Raw genomic sequence first — 12,711 nt, 5'->3', positions numbered from 1 at the left:
AGCAGCCAGTTTCTCCAGGACAATGCTGTGGGAAATGGTGTCAAAGGCCTTGCTGAAGTCGAGGTAGACAACATCCACAGCCTTTCCCTCATCCACTAAGCTGGTCACCTTGTCATAGAAGGAGATCAGGTTAGTCAAGCAGGACCTGCCTTTCATAAACCCATGCTGACTGGGCCTGATCACCTGGCTGTCCTGTATGTGCAATGTGATGGCGCTCAAGATGATCTGCTCCATAACCTTTCCTGGCACTGAGGTCAGACTGACAGGCCTGTAGTTTACTGGATCCTCCTTCCAGCCCTTCTTGTAGATGGGCGTCACATTTGCTAACCTCCAGTCAACTGGGACCTCCTCAGTTAGCCAGGACTGCTGATAAATTATTGTCAAGCATGGGATTCTAACAAAGAGCATTCTACTTTGAAACTCCCAGATCATCCTAGTTTCTATTTTAATTTTATGCACAATCAAAACAGAGTGCACAAGCAGAAAAGACAGGCATTTAAGGATTATACATTCTAGTATATTTAGAAAATAAATGTGATAATAGTCAGAACACAATTTCATGGAGTATACTCAAATTAGATGCTCAAAATACACAGTACTACTATGATGATATAATACAGTTCGCGATATGCATAAACTACTAGGAGACCAGGGTGGTAAAATTACTCCTATATTAAAGTTTGCTTTCTCAACCTGCCCTCTCCAATTTATCTCCCCAGCTTTATCCTTTAGGTCTTGCAGAGATGTCCTAATACCAATTCCACTTTTCTTCCTTCTATGCCCTATCTGAAATCCCATCCCTCTTTGCTTTACATTTTTGTTCACACTGTCTCTAACATGTAATTTAACTTTTTAAGTCCTCAGAAGAACCCTCTTTAAAATCCAGTTATCTGGTTTTATTTCTCAACACTGGTCTTCCTGATGTCTGTGGCTGTTTACAGCTTCCATATATCTGATTTTTTTTTTTGTTATCTCCCTAGATATCCAATAACTGAATAGTTCTTGCTATGCTACAGCATACAGGAGAATATATTATTAATAAAGACTATGAAGAAGAATAATGACACAATATTGCAGGCATGGCTAATCAGATGACACGAAGATATTCTATTGTTAATACAACTGAATAAAATCAGTCAGATAATTCAGATACTGAACATCTGAGGATAATACAAGGATTGTTAGGGTTATTTTAACTGATTTTTTTTTTTCCCCACTCTTGGATAGCATCACACAACAGATAAGCAAGACTGATTTTGCTGGGATTAAACAAAACCACAAGCATTTTGATTTGAAGATTTATTCTACTAAACTTTTATTACAATGTAAGTATATATTTACATATTTTCCTTTGAAGCAAAAGCATGTCATAAAAAATAAAAATATGTATCTATTTAAAATTCTTATGGGATCAAGGTTTTAATTTTCAATATTTTATTTCTTGTCTAAAAATGTTTCAAATAAAATACATTCTTAATGTAAAGCATCACACACAGCCAGCACCAGAAAATTTCACCTCAGTTATAATGAACTACAGGAGTAACGCATTTTTCTGGTTTTGGGTTGGTTTTGTTGTTGTTTTTTTTCAGAGCAACCTGATTAAAAATAAATAATTGAAATATCCAACAATGTAAGCAAAGTTTTAAAATTTAATCAATCAAACCTGATTTTGCAACTGTGAACTTTTCATAAACTTATGGGGACAAAAAGACAGAAGGGCACAATCACTAGAAATGATGTTGGGACTCACAGACTTCACAAGGAAAGGAAGACCATTAGGGAGAAGGAAGTGATCATCTAGTGATGACAGCCAGTTGTCTTGAAATGATATTAAAATAATTTGTCTCCTTTTGAGCTATAAACAGAGTAGCAAAAATTTATCTTATTTTACAGCTGAATAAAATTTTTGAAACATGAAAACACCAAGTTTTTCTGTACATTATGAGATACCCATATAGGACAGTGGTATAAAGAGTTAACTGGAATTTGTCTTTTTGGCAAAGTAATCTCAATTCATGGCAATAAAGTTATCATATGTCACATCATGTTCTTTCTTTCTTAAATTCTCTTATGTTCTTTCTTATGTGTGCTGGTTTTGACTGGGATAGAGTTAATTTTCTCCATAGTAGCTTGTATGGGACTATGTTTTGGATTTGTGATGAAAACAGTGTTGATAATACAGGGATGTTTTCATTACTGCTGAGCAGTGCTTACACAGAGTCAAGGCCTTTTGTGCTTCTCATACTGCCCCACCAGCAAGTAGGCTGGGGGTGCACAAGAAGCTGGGAGGGGACACAGCTGGGACAGCTGACCCCAACTGGCCAAAGGGATATTCCAGACCATATGATGTCATGCTCAGCATATAAAGCTGGGGGAAGAAGGAGGAAGGGGTGACGTTATGGCATTTGTCTTCCCAAGTAACCGTTATGCGTGATGGAGCCCTGCTTTCCTGGAGATGGCTGAACGCCTGCCTGCTGATGGGAAGTAATGAATGAATTCCTTGTTTTGCTTTGCTTGCATGCACTGCTTTTGCTTTACCTATTAAACTGTCTTTATCTCAACCCATGAGTTTTCTCACTTTTATCCTGATTCTCTTCCCCATCCCACTGGGGGTGGAGTGAGTGAGTGGCTGTGTGGTGTTTAGTTGCTGGCTGATATTCAGCCATGACATTATGTTTTCTTTTTTTCCTTGTATTTGGGTGGAGTAACACTTCTCATTTTGAAATAAGCAGACTTTATTTCAAGTTTAAGATGTAGAAGATAAGCAAACAGGAACAAAATGAAGAAAATAAGTAAGGAAAAAAAGAAGAGACAAAATAGTCTAAATAAAAACAAAACTGATTGAAAAAAATTTCAAAAACCTTTTCTGTTTTTATTATTTTTTCATTTATAGTGACCTCTTACATCCATTTACTTAGAGAAAGTGGCTTTAGAGAATTTTCCAGTAGCATGGGAAATTGGTTGTAGAAATCTATTGCTATTAATGCAGGTAAGTCTGAAACTTCTGTCTGCTTAGTAGTGAGTAATCTTATCTCACCTTACATTTCCTCATTTCTTACTCTGTTATATTGCCACTCTTAACCAACTCACTACTAGAGCAGGCAGAAGAAAAACTGTAACACAAAGAAGGACTGTTCAAACAAGAAGTGCTATCAGCAGGAAGTACCCTTGTTAGATTCCCAATTTATATAATTTAGAGAAAGATAACATAAACCGAGTCACACTTTTTCAGTAAATTAAATAAAAGTAGAAGATGAAACAGTAATACAAGAAGATATATTCATACTATCTGTGCACAACATTTTGCAAAGCTACCTTCTAGCAATGAGTCCAGAGTTTTCAGGACATTTCTAGTTACAGAGTTGGCTACATTCTTTAGAATACTGCAGGATTTACAGTGGAACTTTGTTCTTTAATGTACATGTCTCTAGAAGGACTTTTTGGTCTTCTGGGACAAATTACAGACTGATGAGTAAAAGCTATTATTTATGCAGGAGCTTACTGAAGAATACAAAGAAATTTCTAAGAAAGGCACAGGCTTTTAAGAATGGTCTAGGAGGAAGTGAAGTTCCTCCACAAAAGAACGGAGAATGCAGTGTAAGTGCATATATGAAATTAATTAAATTCAAGCAGGGCCTCAAGCAGCAATGAAGTCCTAAGATTCTGAGTCTTTGAGATCCATCTGATAATGTCTCATTATATGTACTCAGAGATAGCTGAAACAGATGTCCAGTACACTAATCCTTAACTTCTCTGAAATATTGTAATCCAAAATTATCAAGTTTAGACTCTACACTTGGACAGATCTTCTATGTTATTGGAAAGATTTTTTTTCTTCTTTTAAAAATAAAATCCCACTCCTAGGGTACAGAAAACAGAGTATTCAATTCGCTGAGCAGATTACTTCAAGATGACTCAAGAATCTGATTACCTGAAAGGTCAAGAATCCAAAGGCCTTCTAGTTATGCCTATGGATGGGTTTAATAATTTTTGAGAAGCCCAGTTTTAAACTTAACTGGTTTTCCATGTTTGCTAGGTTAATATTTCTTTTCTTGTATATTAGGACACTAACAGTCCCAGAAATTGCTCCTCTAGACAAAGCAAAATATTAAATTCTTCTATATTTGCAGAGTGAATAAGTACTTTGGCCAAAATATATAACAAGTTGCTTGGAAAAATATAGGTAACTTTTCATCCATGTTGCAAATGCAAATCCAACAGAGGAAGCTTATTAATGACTAATCACTATTCAAAAGTCTGATATGTGACAAAATGTCATGGCCTACTGTGTCATAAGCTCCATCATTTTAACTAACTGTCAAGCCTCTTATCAATCTCAGAGAAAGGAAGGATCCAGCAGGCACCCAATAATTAAATGATTGTTTCTTCTCCTTCAGATCCCAAACTGCTCCTAGGAACCTGAATCTAAAACATTTAATGCAGACTTTCTTTTTTTCTGTATTTCTGTGAAATTTGTAATAATTATTTAGGCTTCACTTCATTTGAATTTTGACTTTTATCATGAGAGATCTCAGAAATCTTATTTGCAAGGTCTTTAATTTTCATGCAAAATTTGGCACCTCAAAAGAGTAAAAATATTACAATTCAAGTATGAAAGTCACTTTTAGTTCATGATTGCTGGGATATAGCAAGTCAATATGTGTGATAAATATAGCTATTTCAAACAAAATACAATTTATTTTAGTCTAATGCTCTCAACAAGGCTACTCATAGTTGTCCAAAATAGAAAAGGATTTTTTTGTCAAACATTTATTCTAACGTTTCCTAGAGGAGAATATACTTACAGTTCCAATAGAAAACATGTTAACACTTCTTATGGTATTTTACAAGTAAAACCCTAGGGCAAAGTGAAAGATAAAAGAATCTTATGAAAATATATCAAGATGTTTTGCTGATAGATATTTCTCTGAAATAGCTGTTCAGATTTCCTGACTTCAGGTTTTCACTATACAAAAACAGTTTCTGAGACATTTAAAATCGTTCTACTGAGAACATTTTTCAAATATAAAAGAAACATTTCAGAAGTATTTTGTTAGGCCCCAATAATCATACTCTCAGTCCTGCCTCTAGATTTTCAATGAGAAAGGTACCCACAATATGGAACAGGTTTGGGTTTTTCTTCACTTTAAAACTAACCCCTTCCTCACAGAAAACAGAACAATATTAAGTATTGGGTAGATGCACTTTAATTCCCAGTCATACATCAAAAAGCCAAGAAAAGCCCATTTCATCTTAACTGTCTTATCAGTCTTAAAGGCCTCATTTCCTTCTCTTTTCTAGAATAGTCTCTGAACTGAATTTCTTTCAGTTACAGTCACCTATATGTACATGGAAGATAAACACTCCTTCACTCCATGAAGACTTAAAAGCCACAGGTCAGCAGCACTTCCTTCCTCAACCTCATATCAACAGAGCCACAGTGGGAGAAAACTCACAATGTTTTCTGCTTCAGAATTTCCTGGTAGTAGGAAGCAACATACTGCCTAACTTCCTACTACTCTGAGAAAGCAGCTTCCACATGCATAAAATTGTAATGTGCAGTCAAGCCAATCAAAGTAGTTTTAGTGCTTGAGATGCGCTGATAGTTGCTGGTCATAGAATAGCTCATACCCAGTGATGAAGGACTTTCTGGGTCCACAGTGACAATTAAAAAAAATTTTTTTACCCCACTGCCCCCCAAAACTTAATAAGTTCAATAGAATCTGCAATTAAATACTAAAAAGCACATAATTTATATCAGAATGCAATTTTCTTCAAATAAAAAAAGAAAAGAAAGGAAAATAAATAAATAAAGCCATGGACAATATGCGCATGGACTATGCAGACAACAACTTTTTCTCAATTTCACAAATACTTGTTTTCTCCTCTTTCACAAAATCCCAACCTTCAACAAAGCCTGTTAAAAAAAAGTCCATTAGGATTAGATAAAAATCTTCATTAGGATTAAATAAATATAAGGTTCACTAGATGAAAGGCTAAACTGAAACTAATATTGAATATAAGGCAGATAATCCTATAGAGCTACTGTAGTATCTAAATACAACCACCTGAAGATCAAACTGAGTTCATGTTCACTAGCTACAAAATGGCATCTTAAATATATATGCTTAGCATTGATTATAAAAGAGAGATATATATAAAGGCAAAGCTCCTTTAAAATACACAAGCCCTAAAAAAAAAGCCTCTGGTAATTTATGTCAGGTTGTAATAACAAGCTAGCTCAACTTTACTACAGTGTTTGATGCCAGAGTTGCCTTTTAACAGTTGATAAAAGAGAACATGTAACTTTTCAATTTTACATTCCAACTTCTAAGAAAATAGGTTAAAACATTCCTAACATTTTCCTAGGAAAGATTTTGAGGAGATCAAGGAAAGATTGAAAAACAAGTTTTACTATACAACATATTCACTTTTGCCAGTATACATAAAGCAAGAAAAAAAAGAAATAATTTTTATGGCATGATATTTTCCAACACTATTATATTCCAACACTTGGAATTAAAAATATTTTATTATATTCCAACACTATTATATTCCAATACTTTTTTATATTCCAACACTTGGAATTCAAAATAGTCATGAGGATGTTAAAAATATCTATCACATACTTTGTATGTATATACGTCAATATTGGCTTTCTTCTAATTTAAATAAGAAAAATAAATATGGACTTAATGCCTTAATTTCACTTGAATTTTTTAAATCAGCAAAAGCAAGTAGTCTGCAATAGTTTGGTTTTGAATGCCTGTGTGAGATAAATCTGACACTGCTCATCTCAGGTTTCAGACTTGTTCCACTTGACACCATGCAAATCTATTTTGAATTAAATCTGCACATCTACAGAACAGAACTTTGTTCATGTCACCAAGCAAGCAACTATGTTGAATGAGAAACTGAATCCAGATGCAAAACATTTCAACTGTGTCAACTTCACAGTAAGGGTTTGGAGGATGAGTTAAAGAGCATCAGAACTAGCTTAGCTAGGTAAGAGCTGTCTTGATGCCTCTGCCTGAGTCAAGACTATTAGAATCAAGATCAGGTCAGGATAAGTATCTCAGATATGGAACACATCTAACAGCAATCCTGGTCAATTTAGCTGCTGAGCAGCAGCTCAGATGATACACTAATTTGTGACTACTGCAAACAAATCCATATATTCTTGAAAAGCCCTAAACAATGGAGTCCTTAACAGAACACTCATGGCCCTTTAAGAAATAATCTAATTGCTGATCTATCATTTTGCTGCCCTGTGAGGAGCACTGTTGTGGGAGAAATATACCAGAGGATACAATAATTCCACAATTTAAATGCTTTCTAGGATCAGAAGGCAGGCTCCTACTTCACTGTTTATAGAAAATGCAGTTGCCATACCAATAGTTAGGGCACAGCACCCTGCAGCGTCAGCTAGTGATCAAAGCCTGTTCTTCTGTTATAACTTCCCAGGGAGTCTGAAGAGTGATATTCAATTACAGTTTGCCTAGGGCAGCTGCAGGCCTCCAAAGTAGTTTCACTACATATTGCATAAGTTCATCCTCTTGGCTCAAATAATAATTTTTATTTTTGTTCCACTGCTTCCAAACTCAGAACTCAGTTCTTAAGATAAGGAGAAAGATTACATATTTTTGTCTGTATATGCACATGCACAAATGCCTTGAGGTCTTTTTTTCTTTGGGGATCTGCAATGATGCATATGCTTGTGAACGTGAGCATAGGCACCAAGTACTACCCAGCACCCAGAACTCCAGGAAAGGAAAACTGGAATTAGATGTTTTTGTTTCCTTGGGGTTTTTTTCACCTTCAGAGGCAACAAGAAGGAATTAAGCCTATAAGACCCTTACTGGACTATTCAGCATTGAGGTATCTGTGTTATGGCCAGGTATATTGGGAGCCTTGTGGAAGACATTGTATTTGAGGAGTTAGTGATCTTGAGCAGGCCATGTCTGCTCTATTGGGTCTTGTACTTAAGGCTTGAAAAGCCAATAGGTTAGCATGAGTAGCCATTGTAAAGGAATCTGCTGGCATGCCCTGTGCTAGCCTGTGCTGTGGATGTTATGACAGAGACAACATTCCAACTTGTCAGGATAAGATGTATGGGGTTTTTTTTACATAAGATAAAAGGCACTATGGTACAGGATGTGGGAGCAGCTCAGAACACGTGGCATTTGTTTTCAAGAGTGACCGTTAGAATTTGTTGTGCCACGAGTATGTGTATGGAATGTTTTTATCTTTAACTGTTCTGAGGACTGGCAAACATCCCAGCTGGGCCAGATATGCCCTCCTGTGTTAGTAGTATTGGCTGTATGCCATTAGTACTTTCTAGATCTTTGTTGAAACATATATAAGTTGGATTCTTTTGTGAAATAAAGGGAATCTTGCACAGAGAGCTTGAGCGCTTGATTCAGTCGCCGCAGATGGTGAGCCCGATGTGATCGAGAGAAGATGACGATGTGATGGAGAGAAGAAGCCGGCACAATTAAGAGAAGAAAACGACGTGATCAAGAGAAGAAGAAAAGAGGTGATTCCCCTTCACTGCGGAGACCACACAATCTAATGGGGAGAGTTTTGAAGAAGTGGCCACGACACCGAGAAAATAGGTAACAGCAACCCCTGTGGAATGGGTGAGTTGCGAGATTGCGGTAGCATGGGGCAATCAGTTTCTCAGGAGCATAAGCTCTACTTAAATGCTTTGCAGCACATTTTACGGGCTTCTGGGTATAAAATAACAGAGGGACAAATTGCTTCGCTTTTAATATGGGTAAAGGATAATTGTAACTGGTTTCCCACAAAGGGAACTTTTGATAGCAAGGTTTGGGAAAGAGTCAGGGAACGTTTACAAATGTGAAAAACTTTGCCCTTTGGTGTATCAGAAAATTTAATTATGACATGGAAATTTATTTATGCTGCGCTGATGCATTTACAGCTGGCAGAGAAAATCATATCAATGCAACCTGATACTGCTTTTGAGGAGACAGTCTGTAAGCAGGCCGCTAATGAGCAAGATTCTGATTCTGATAATAATTCTTTTGCATCAGGCAGGGTGGACTCTGAAAAAGAGCCAGATTTATATCCCTCATTACCCCCACCACCGCCTGAACTAACACCGTTAATGCACACATCCCGCCGGCAGGCAGACAGGCAGGCAGCGGGCGGACAGCATGGGCTCCGCGGGGTTGCCGACCCTCACCACCGCATACAGGTCCCCGCCGCCTCGCCGCTGCCTCCCGCCGCTTTCGCACCCGCTTCGCCGCCGCCTCCCGCGGCCGCCGCGCCCGCCACAGCCGCCGCCGTGCCGCTGCCGTCCCCTACCCGCCCACCCCAATCGCCTGGTACTCCCTCTCCAGGGTTTGCAGAACTTAAAACAGAACCTGGCTTTGCTGCACTGCCTGTATCTCCTTCTCCTACTAATCCCTCTAACTCTGTGCCTCTGTCTAATCCTGTGGCTCCTGCTTTACAGCGGTGCGGAGAAAACATTATAGTGCCTTCAGCTCTGCCTTTACCAGACTTTGATGCTAAATGTGACAATTCACTTAATGATTTGGGAAAAAATACACATACCTTGATGCAACGCTGTCGAGAAAAAGCTCTACAGCAAGGAGATACCATGTTCACTTGTCCTGTTATATACAAACCTCATAATCCACCACAGCATGACGGTTTACCTTATGAAATGATAAAAGAATTATGGAAATCAATTCGTGAAAATGGGTTACACAATTCATTTAGAATGGGACTAGTGGAAACAATTGGAGGCACTTATACTATGACTCCTTGGGACTGGAAATTGCTTATGAAAACGGTGTTGACTTCTGCTCAGTATTCTGTATGGCAATTAGAATACAATGATTTGTCAGTGGAACAAATTATGGACAACTTGTCATCAGGGATACTTATAGATCAAAACATGTTACAAGGAACAGGCCCTTACATTACACCTCAGGCACAAGCAGCTTTGCCAAAGCAAGTTTTCAATCAAGCCACTCATATTGCGATCATGGCTTTACGACATGTACCCGAAACTGGGCAAGGTACCACTTCATTTGCCTCTATATGACAGGGCTCTCAGGAACCGTATGTATCTTTTATTGATCGCCTTCAAGCCGCGATAACACGGCAGGTAGAAAATCAGGAAGCTGCAAAAGCATTATTATTTCAATTGGCTTATGAGAATGCAAATACAGACTGTCAGGCTGCACTGAAATCAGTTAGAGGAAGAGCTACTGACGTTGGGCAGTATATTAAGATATGTCAAAACGTAGGGACAGAAACTCATAGAATTAACATGTTAGCTGCTGCACTGTCACAGCAACTAAATGTTAATCAAGTTACTGTGAAATGCTTTGACTGTGGAAAATTGGGACATATGGCTAAGCAATGTCCTAAACGACAAAAATCCAAACGTGATAAACCTGCAAATCACTTCTGCCCTCATTGTAGTAAAGGATATCATTGGGTGAATCAACACAAATTGAAATTTGACAAAGAAGGTAATCTCTTCCAGGGAAACTACAGGAGGGGCGTGAGACCCGGTGCCCCACAAACCAACAGGGTCTGGAATTCAGCGGAGGCACCACGAGCCGATTGGACTGCTACACAAACAGGCAGCACGCAAGAACCATCTATGACCTCCAGCCCGCAACTACAGGGAGTGCCGGGCTGGATTTGGCAACAGCAGCCGACCTCTCAATAAAAGAACAGAGGATTTATATTGTGGGGACTGCAATATTCGGACCTTTGCCTGATGGCATGTTAGGATTAATAATTGGACGATCTAGTGCTACGACACAGGGAATAATTGTATACCCTGGAGTTATTGATTCAGATTATCAAGGGGAAATTAAAATCATGCTAGCTTCAATGCAAATTCCATGTACAATTCCGGCGAACACAAAAATAGCTCAATTAATATTGCTTCCTTGTTGGGTATCTCAAAACATGCAAAATAATCGAGGCGACGGTAGCTTTGGTAGCACCGGGAGACCTTTTGTATTATGGTCACAGGAAATAACACAGCAACAGCCGATTTTAAAATTGCAAATTGAGGGTAGATGGTTTTCAGGAGTGCTAGATACTGGAGCAGACGTTTCTATAATATCAAAAAAGGACTGGCCAACTTCGTGGCCATTGCAAATAGCTCTTTCTACAATTGTTGGTATAGGAGGCACTCGACAGCCCATGCGAAGTGCCAAACTTCTGTCAGTAAAGGGGCCTGAGAAGCATGAAGCATGGATTCAGCCTTATGTACTTGACTCATCTGTAAATTTGTGGGGCAGAGATTTATTGAAACAATGGCACATTACCCTAACCACAGTCAATTCAAATTTATCCTAAGGGTCACTGATATAAAACCCCTGCTCAAACTTACGTGGCTAACCTCTGCGCCTGTTTGGTTCGATCAGTGGCCGTTAAAAGGGGACAAATTGATACAAGCACATAAATTAATTCAAGAGCAGTTGCAGCAAGGACACATTGTCACTTCAACTAGTCCATGGAACATGCCGATTTTTGTTATTCCAAAAAAGTCAGGAAAATGGAGATTATTGCAGGATTTACGAGCGATAAATGCAGTGTTACAACCTATGGGGATTACCCAGCCGGGGACGCCAAATCCTACAATGATCCCTAAAGAGTGGGAATTACAAGTCATTGATTTAAAAGACTGCTTCTTCATGATTCCTTTACATCCTGATGATTGTGCACATTTTGCCTTTTCAGTGCCTAGTGTAAATAACGCCGAGCCTATGCAGCGTTATCAGTGGACAGTGCTACCTCAGGGCATGATGAATAGTCCTACTATATGTCAGATAGTAGTTGCTGCGGCTATTCAGCCGAGCCGAGACGCATTTCCAAATGCTATAATATGTCATTATATGGATGATATTTTAATTGCAACAGAAACAACACAGTATTTGGAAAGTGTTGTGCAACATCTTGTAAATTCTTTGCACACCTTTGGACTTCAAATTGCTACAGAAAAAATTCAAAAGATGCTGCCCTGGAAATATTTAGGGTGGATTCTTACGGAAAGAACAGTACAGCCTCAATCATTAAAGTTGCAGACAGATATACGAACTCTGAACGATGCTCAAAAATTATTAGGAACAATAAACTGGGTACGACCCATGTTAGGTATAACCACAGAGGAATTAAGTAATCTCTTTAACATTCTGAGAGGTGATCCTGATTTAACATCACCACGGATCTTAACTCCAGCTGCTAAGGAAGAGTTAAATTTAGTTTCACAAAAGATATCTACATTACAAGCCTATAGAAGGGACTTAACTTTACCTGTTGATGTATATGTCTTACAAGGTCCAAAACAACCTTTTGCTATTATAGGGCAACATGATGAAGTCGCTCAGAAAATTTTATATTTGGAATGGGTGTTTCTCTCTCACACTTTAAAGAAAACTATTACACAGCCTTTAGAAATGATTGTGACTGTGGTACAAAAAGCACGGTCATGTACTCAGTGTCTCATTGGTTTTGATCCCGATACCTTGTATCTTCCTTTTTCAAAACAAGATTTTGATTACCTTTTTGTTCAATCACAATCACTGCATATTGCATTGGCTGACTTCATGAACAAAATTTCTTTCCCACTGCCTAAATGTAAGTTACTGCAAAACCTTCACACATTAAACATCAAACCACAGACGATAGTATCAGATACTCCTGTTGTTAATGCTCGTA

The 12,711-nt window shown here is 38.1% G+C and overlaps 1 protein-coding gene and 1 long non-coding RNA gene across 4 annotated transcripts in view; one reads left to right on the top strand and one right to left on the bottom strand.

Annotated features, from left to right (window-relative positions):
* Positions 1–12,711, bottom strand: part of LOC128136234 (probable global transcription activator SNF2L2) — a 249,047-nt gene that overhangs the window by 78,475 nt on the left and 157,861 nt on the right. The gene's annotated exons all lie outside the window — the stretch shown is intronic.
* Positions 2,422–12,711, top strand: part of LOC128136262 (uncharacterized) — a 75,042-nt gene continuing 64,752 nt past the window's right edge. The window contains exon 1 of the long non-coding RNA XR_008233305.1: positions 2,422–2,484. This is a non-coding gene — a long non-coding RNA (uncharacterized LOC128136262). The remainder of the gene's footprint in view (positions 2,485–12,711) is intronic.

The sequence above is a fragment of the Harpia harpyja genome, chromosome W (genome assembly GCF_026419915.1).
Source record: "Harpia harpyja isolate bHarHar1 chromosome W, bHarHar1 primary haplotype, whole genome shotgun sequence".
NCBI classification, from domain to species: Eukaryota; Metazoa; Chordata; class Aves; order Accipitriformes; family Accipitridae; genus Harpia; species Harpia harpyja.
The sequence above is the reverse complement of the archived record's forward strand: the minus strand, read 5'-3'. Positions and strand labels throughout refer to the sequence as shown.